This window comes from Pinus tabuliformis, chromosome 5_1, assembly GCF_031772625.1.
Source record: "Pinus tabuliformis cultivar Carrire ecotype Pingquan chromosome 5_1, CPIR1, whole genome shotgun sequence".
Lineage (NCBI taxonomy): Eukaryota > Viridiplantae > Streptophyta > Pinopsida > Pinales > Pinaceae > Pinus > Pinus tabuliformis.
This window is the reverse complement of record NC_142305.1, coordinates 337,633,320-337,642,045: the sequence shown is the minus strand read 5'-3', so window position 1 is coordinate 337,642,045 and position 8,726 is coordinate 337,633,320. Positions and strand designations below refer to the sequence as shown.

At 35.1% G+C, this 8,726-nt stretch overlaps 1 pseudogene; it reads left to right on the top strand.

Moving 5' to 3' along the window:
- The first annotated feature begins 1,285 nt into the window (after positions 1–1,285).
- Positions 1,286–6,574, top strand: LOC149164807 (LRR receptor-like serine/threonine-protein kinase FEI 1; annotated as a pseudogene).
- Positions 6,575–8,726: the final 2,152 nt, after the last annotated feature.

Below are 8,726 nucleotides of genomic sequence, written 5' to 3'. Positions count from 1 at the left end.
TTCAGATGGCAAGGTAGCCTTCCCAACTTATTTTTTTTCCTGTTCAATGTTTTTCCAGGTATGCACTACACTTTGGTTCATGGCATGAGCCTCGGCTCTTTCTAACTACATTGGCGCTTCTCACCTTCATCTCTATGATTTCGATGGTTTTCAAGGTTGGTCACCTCCTTGTAATAGGAATGGTTAGTCCTAGATACTTAGGACAAATTTCTGGGCTGAAATTCCTGATGCTGAAATACTTTCGGTGTTGAATTACAAAATTTGTAAAGTGTGTGCTTGAATGTCGAGAACAGAGTACTATTCTATTGTTATTTGTGTTTCGTGTCGCTGATTCCCATCAACCCCAGTGGGGTATTCTGTTTTATGATGCAAAGTTCCGCCTAACTAGGCGACTGTTTACCACTCAGTCTTGCGTACTAACTCGCATCTAGGCTTATTACTGTATAATTTACTGTTACAATGGGATTTCACCGTCATGTAATGTTATATATATCTATGCCTATTTAATTAGAGACATCTCAGCAAGTTTTGATTTGTTTGTGTCTAAACGAATTACTTTTGATGGGTTCAGTTTATTGGTAAATTTGTTTGTAAATGGATGAGATGTTTGACTCAGGTTTACCTGTGTGTTGATAATGTATGTTTAATTCCTGTATGATTCTTCTTTGGTCCTATCTGGTTCGACTAAACATCTCATGTATACACGATAGTTGTCATTGTTACATAGTTGTTGTGTACTGTTAGCTCTAATTATGTTCCTTCAAGCATATATCTAATTGTTCTTGCACTTTGTCATGGGATAACTTGACAGTAGCGGCCCAACAACTGTAATTAAATTTTCTTTTGGTAGGAAATACAAAAATTAGTTGTCTAGTTGTTGGTTAGTGTAATTGTGCATCTTGAAATATAAAGTTACTAAACTAAGTAAATAATATTTTGTCAGTGGTTTATCCTATGCTTCCTGCCATACCACTTTTAGTTAGTCAACATAGATAACTTGAGACACATACTCAGATGGTTCTATACCCATACTATAAAAACCGCATAGTTGTGTTTCCTAACTAGATCCAGGACGAATTGACTATTAATATAGCCAAATCTAGACTTTGTTATGTTTACTTATTTTTATGCCCTAAAGCGTTCCCTCTGAGAAAGACATCCCTAAAATGTGACGTGTGCGATCGTGAACCATTGATTCTGTGTGTTAGATGATTGGAGTGTTTTCTGCCGTTCGTTTAATCTGTTTTTTCATAGAAAAATGGTTTTTTTCCCATGGTAATGGACCATGAAAGGCCAGGACTGGCCTGCTGGCGATGAGACTCTTCTGCGGGCGATGAGACTCTTCGTAGAGACTGCTTGCTGGCGATGAGACTCTTCGCAGAGACTGCCTGCTGGCGATGAGACTCTTCTGCTGGCGATGAGACTCTTCGCAGAGACTCTTCATGTCTTTCTTCACTCAAGAGACGAGAAGATGGCATGTAATTGCAAAGTGTTCTTCGGATAATTCTGAAAGGGAGTACCATGGAAGGTTTCTAGTTGTGACAACAGGCAAATTCAGTGAAAATTTCATACCAGATGTTCTTGGGTTGGACAACTTTCGAGGAACTATTATCCATTCGATCGATTACAAAGATGAAAAAGATTTCGACATCAAGAGAGTTCTTGTCGTAGGATGGGGAAATTGTGGCATGGAAATAGTGTTGGAGCTTGTAAATAACGATGCAGGGTCGAGGTCGCCTATCGTAGTTCATAGTCCAGTAATCATAAGTCCCCCTAAACCTTCCTTTTGTACAGCCATTTCATTTTTTCTCGCTAGGTTTTACATATTTTGCATCTTTCATCGGAAAATTTAAAGAAACGCAATAATTGAACATTATATTCATTTTAGAAGTGAATGTTTACAATTACATGCAGCGATTTATGGATCTTTATGCTTGAATAACAAAATTTACATAGGAAAAAAAAAAAAAAAAATTCCGCAAAGCTATGACTATGTAGACAGGAACCAGATCCAGGAAAAAAATATTTATATCTGCGTACAGAAATTTATGGATATTTGATATAAGTATGCTGGAATTGTTATACAGTGATGATTTTTATCGAAAACTAGGATTTTCTACAAAGTCGTGGTGAATTTTTTCGTCTTTCAAGTTTCCTGTCAGCGATGGAAACTAGAGGTCGAAAGCTATTTCTGTCCCAATTTACATTCTTAATGTATTTTCTTCTACTTATTAGTTTTCCAAGTTCAAGAATGTAATGAGCAGAGTCCAAGTAGCCTCACAACATTGAAATAAAAACAACACTAGCATATACAGTTTTAAACCAAAAAGAGTGCCTAAGAACTACTGACCTTCAGCTGAAAGTGCAAGAAAAACCTTACAAAAAACACACAGAATACACACTGCTAAAATATGAATAAAAAGTCCCCAATGGAGAGCTGACAGTCTGAAAAGACACAACTGTTATAACTAAAAAAGTCTTGAAGGTATAAACAGAGTTTAAACTGTCAGGGCCAGATTCAATCACCATACATAAACCTGCTTCAAGAATCAGTGTCTTTTAAGATAGAAGATCAGATACAGTGTTGTGTTCTCGGAAAACATGCTGGACCTGGGTGGAAAGCCTCTTGAAAAGCCCTGATCTTGTTGTCCCAATATTTCAGCTCAAGAACCTTGAGCTTAAATCTACAATAAAACCATTCCAAAATCACTTTTCAATCCCAAAAATATACACACTTTTAAGCCTGTAAAGAGAGAAACTTTCATTACGCAAGAAGTCTAGCTTCTCTATTGGTTTTCTGTTAATTGCATGTATGGATAAGTAATGTGTCGGACAATGTTCTGATCTAGATACGCCATGATAATTTGGACGTAGCTTCCCAACTCAAGTGACTTGTACAGGTTGCATTGTGCATTTTGGGTTCACACCAGATCATAACCACAACAACTTAAATTCTTGTTCATGGTAGAAATGATCAACACGTTCTACGTGCTAGAAATGGAACAGATCAAGTAGAGTCAAATAATGATTTGAGGTGGCCTTTTTGGCTCATTACAAAGGAAATTTAGGTAAGTACAGTGATTCTGTAGTTTGCTTTCCTTCAAATAATTGCAATATACTTGAGATTAACTCCAATGAGAATGAATCAATAAATAATGAAATGGAAAGGTATAAACAGAGTTTAAACTATCAGGCCTAGATTCAATCACAATACATAAACTTGCTTCAAGAATTGGTGTCTTTTAAGATAGAAGATCAGATACAGTGTAAATAATCCACGCCATTTATCTATTAATTACATGTATGGACAAGTAATGTGTCAGACAATGTTCTGATCTAGATACACCATGATAATGTGGATGTAGCTTCCCAACTCAAGTGACTTGTACAGGTTGTGTTGTGCATTTAGGGTTCACACCAGATCATAACCACAACAACTCAAATTCTTGTTCATGGTAGAAATGTTCAACACCTTCTACGTGCAGGAAATGGAACAGATCGAGTAGAGTCAAATAATGATTTGAGGTGGCCTTTTGGGCTCATTACAAAGGAAATTTAGGTAAGTACAGTGATTCTGTAGTTTGTTTTCCTTCGAACAATTGCATTAGGGTTTAAGGGACAGGGTTTATCACATTTTCTGTTAGTTTCATTTAAGGTTTAGGGCTCAAGCTAACCCTTATCCAATATTTTTGTTTCTTTCATGAGGGCATATCTTGGCATTTTGTTTTCGTTTCATTTAGACTCTAATTTCCTGAACAATGTGATTTCAGTGAAGCATTTGTATTCGGTCTTTTCACTCTGTTTCAGTTTAACTTCATTCACCGCCTATTTTTTTGTTATGAGCTAATCATTTGTTGTCTCATGTTTATGATTTTGCAGGACATTCATTACCAAGGAAAATAACTGAGGGAAGCTGCAGCTCCAATTGGTTACCATTAAACTCAGGGCTCTATATTTTTGCATGAAAATGTGCTTTTCTGTTAAGCCGCAGTGGAGGAATGCTCCCCAACTGCAAGTCCCTCAGAAAATTTCAGCACAGTGGTGGATGGATAAAAGCACTTTTAGAAGAAGTTGAGAATGAGAGGATGCACCTCATGACATTTATGGAGGTGGAAAAACCCAAGTGGTATGAGAGGGCCTTGGTCTTTACAGTGCAAGGAGTCTTCTTCAATGCATACACACATATTCACACATATTCTCAGTCTAATTTAACTAAGTGTAACTCGATTCTAGATTTTAGAATATTCCATGTAACTCAGAGCATTACTAGACATTGTTTCCAAGTCCTGGTACAGAGCGTATGAGCCATATGTTGGTATTCTCCTAGAGGTTTTGCTTGAGGCTCACTTCTTACATAGGCAACTAGTCCAAGAAGACCTTTTTGCCATTTCTTTTTGATATTTGCATTCCTGGGGCTATCTAGGCCTTGTGTCGTTTCATAGTTTTATCACATATGTGAATAGTTTCTTCAATGGAGCCCTTTCATGTGCGGGATTGAAGTTGTACTTACTTCAAGTAGGAAAATAATATTCTTGTTAAATTCAAATAATTTTCTGTATGACTTTTTGAAACATGTTTATTGTTGTAAAATCTAAGACGATAACTTCTTGGACGTGATTTTCAGGTTACTGGGCAACTTGGCTTTATGTGGTCAACGACTGGACACACTTTGCAAGAATTCATTGGGATTCCCTGCTATAATATACAACTCATATTGTGATGTAGATCTAGGGAATATATCCAAGACTTCAGATTGGTGTCTTATATGCTCATTTGCCCTTTCCCTACCAAGAGTTTTGAACTTGAATCTACCCTTGTGCCATTGTTGTTGCGTAGTGTCTTGGACAATTTGGAACTTATCTTGATATATTTTGACTCTGATTTACTAAACTCTTTGGATGTTATCAGCATCAACTAAGCCATCAGAGCGAGTTTCAAACAGAATCCTCATCAGAGTAATGATGACAATGGGCAAGGCTCTTGCTCTCCTGTTCTTCTTATAGTACTATTTTTTGTACAAGAATGATGGGGTCAAGCAACCTTACACTAAAATGGAGCAACAACTCCTACAGAAAATAGATATCCATCAAGTATATTTGCTAATCTCTTTCAACTTGTTTTCAACTTATCAGGTGGAAATTGATAAAAATCTCTCTCAAATGTGCTATATCACAGATGCTAAGCTGGTCATGTTCCATGGAGATCAGCCACATACATCTCAGGATATAATAAAGAGAATTGAAACACTTGATGATATTGATATCATTTGGTTTGGAGGCTTTGGTACCGTGTAGAAATTGGTGATGGATGACAATAGTGCGTTTGCAGTGAAGAAAATTATGAACAGGGGTAAAGATCAGATTGCCTCTTTGAAAGAGAGCTTGAGATTCTGGAAAACATCAAACATAGAAACCTTGTGAATTTGTGAGGTTATTGCAATTGTCCATCGGCCAAACTTCTTATCTACGACTACTTGTCTCTGGAAAGCTTGGACGAGTTACTACATGGTTAGTATATTGGCAATGCTAAATTTGTGAAATTCATGGAAGTCCTTCGAGATGACTTTAGTTCTGATTTTAAGGTAGGTTATAATATTTTCAATATTGTCTGGCGTCTAGAGTTTTGGTGTTTGGAATCAATTTGCAAATAGTCCTACCAATTTTGTCCAAGCCATAGAAAAAAGAATCAACTCTCAAATGGAGTGCTCGATTGAAAATAACATTTGGAGCAGATCGAAATCTGGCTTATCTGCACCATGATTTCTATCTTCGCATTGTACATCGTGATGTAAAGCCCAGCAATATATTGATGGTTGAGAATTTGGAGTCACATGTATCAGACTTCGGTCTTCCAAGGAAGACGATGAGACACATGTGGCCACCATTATAGCTGGCAAATTTCGCTGCTTGGCACTAAGTACCAATTTCCTTTAGTTCTACCCCTTTTTAGGATTTAGAGATTCTATATCACCAAAGGTAGTCATATATTTTTATCCAATGACTCTCAATTGAGAGAGTATCTACAAAGTGGGTGAGCAAAAGAGGAATCTGATGTATACAACTTTGGAGTTGTTCTGTTAGAGTTGCTTAGTGGCAAAATGGCCAACATGCCAATAATTTGTAATGAAAGTTTTGAATGTTGTTGGATGCGTAATTTATGTTGTATTTTATCATTTTATAAATAAAATGATAATTTAATTTTAAAGTCATATACCATGAAAATTTAATTTTAAATTCTTAGTAATCTAAGAACTTGTTGTGATTTAAAATGCCCAGTATGCAATTTTTGACTTCTAGCTTTAGCTTCACCATCATGATTAGACAACTGCATTTCTAATTGAGTATATCCCCATTCCAAATGCAGGTGAACACACTATTTGAGGAAAGATACGCTGGAAGAAATTGTTGATACGCGTTGCGATTGTGGTTGTATAGGCGGTTCTACAAATCATTGTGAGGTACATAACTTCCAATCCTAAAGAACGTCCAACAATAAACCAAGTAGTTCGGATCTTAGAAGAAGATACAATGTGTATCCATAACTTAATGACTTTTATGTATCTAATTCTGAGTGACCAAATAAATTCAATCCCAGGCCTTCCATACCGATTTTGGCAACTATTATTTTCCTCTTGGTCATAAACTCTTCATGGCTTCAGTTTGTGTTTTTCTGGTCTGCTTTTATATATTTGTGAGCCAATGGCTCTCCACAAATAAATCACGGTGTGTTCTCTAGAGTAACAATGGTGCAAAGCATTCAATATAATTCATGCTATAATATAAACCTTGCCCATCACTTAAACTAGGGTAATTTAGATTTAATTTTTATAACTAATATACTGATATTTTTTAAAATATATTTCGTTGACTAGATAAATGACTTTTTATAAATATATTTTTATAATTGTTCACATTTATTAAATGGTCAATTTAAAATCCATGCTTATATTTCTCAATCTTTACTAAGTCATAAATAAAAGGGACTCGCCAAGGGAAAACAAGTGTGACTTTCCATATCACTGGCTTTAAGTAGTAAGAGACATTAAATACAAAATTAAAGTGTTTTCAATTAACATTATTAATTAAATATTTTTTATATTTTAACTTTAAATTAATATTATTTTTTCCAAAATTTAATTATATGGTTTTTTTGTTTTTGTATATTATCATATTATTTTAATAATAAAAGAATTTTTTTAATAATATTGGATAATAAAAACAAAAGATTATAAAATATAGTTTACACCATTTTTGGATTTTTTAGATTTTAAATTAATATTAATTTTTAAAAATTTAATTATATATTTTTTTATTATTTGATTAATAAAAGAAAATTTATAATAATTTTAGATAATCACATTATGAAAAAATAGAGTGTTCTTGTCACCTTTCCTCAACTAGAGTTACCCTATATTTATATTTTGAGAGAATCTGCTCCTGTCTGTGAACTGTCAACTTTGTTAAGGTCCTCAGAATCGAGCCTTTGAGAAGGTCCTTTGACAATCCTTAGCCTAAATGTTTGTTTTCAATTCATCCATATTTTTTCCTATGGCTTCTTTATTCTTAAAAATGCAACTAGAAGCTTCTCTATTTAAATGACTCATTTTTTCCTTCAAAGTTTTAAGTCTTTGGGCCATGGCAAAGATTCTCTTATCCAAATTGAATATGTTTATTCCACCATTCCTCTAGTTTGTCTTTGAAGTTAGGATGAGATATCTAAATGTTTACAAATATCAAAGGCAAAAATTTGCAAGCTAGATGTACCCAAATTTCCTAATACCAGTCTATGCTTAGATTTGGAATTCTTGGGGATTAGGATTCAAAACAAAAGTTACCTGGAAATCATTGGGAATTTGCAAGAAATCTCTCAGTCCCTTCTGCATTGCGATTCCTCTCCACCTTTCAATCAGTTCGAGTGAAGCGATCCCTCGTTGGAGTTGGATGCCAAAGACAACCAGTTGAAACAAAGTCCACAATCTCTAGGTTGGCCGAATTGAATCCTAACCCTTTGCTTTTCTCTGAATGTATAAGAGTTGCATTGAAATCTCTATCAACAACCATTTTTCTTCCTTCAAACGGATTGAAACGCTTCCAGCAATTCCCAACATCTCTTCTTGGAATTCTTGGGGATTAGGATTCAAAACAAAAGTTAACTGGAAATCACTGGGAATTTGCAAGAAATCTCCCAGTCCCTTCTGCATTGTGATTCCTCTCTACCTTTCAATCAGTCCGAGTGAAGCGATCCCTCGTTGGAGTTGGATGCCAAAGACAACCAGTTGAAACAAAGTCCACAATCTCTAGGTTGGCTAAATTGAATCCTAACCCTCTGCTTTTCTCTGAATGTATAAGAGTTGCATTGAAATCTCTATCAACAACCATTTTTCTTCCTCCAAACGGATTGAAACGCTTCCAGCAATTCCCAACATCTCTTCTTCAAAATCCGATCAGGAGCATTGTAGACATCTTGTACACTCTATAATGAATCCAAAATTGAGAAATAAAAATGTGATAAATATTCATCTTTGCAACATCCCACAAAATAACAAATACCTAACCCAACTCTGCCTACTTCTTCAGATTTGATTGTTGTTTTAGCTTTTCAGCACTTCATTGCATTTTTTGATCCAAGTCAGTTCTTATAATTGCTACCTCCTCTTTATTGCTAGATTTGACTTGAATTATTTCATTCCTCAAATTTTGACATTTTTCTTCTATGATATTATTTCT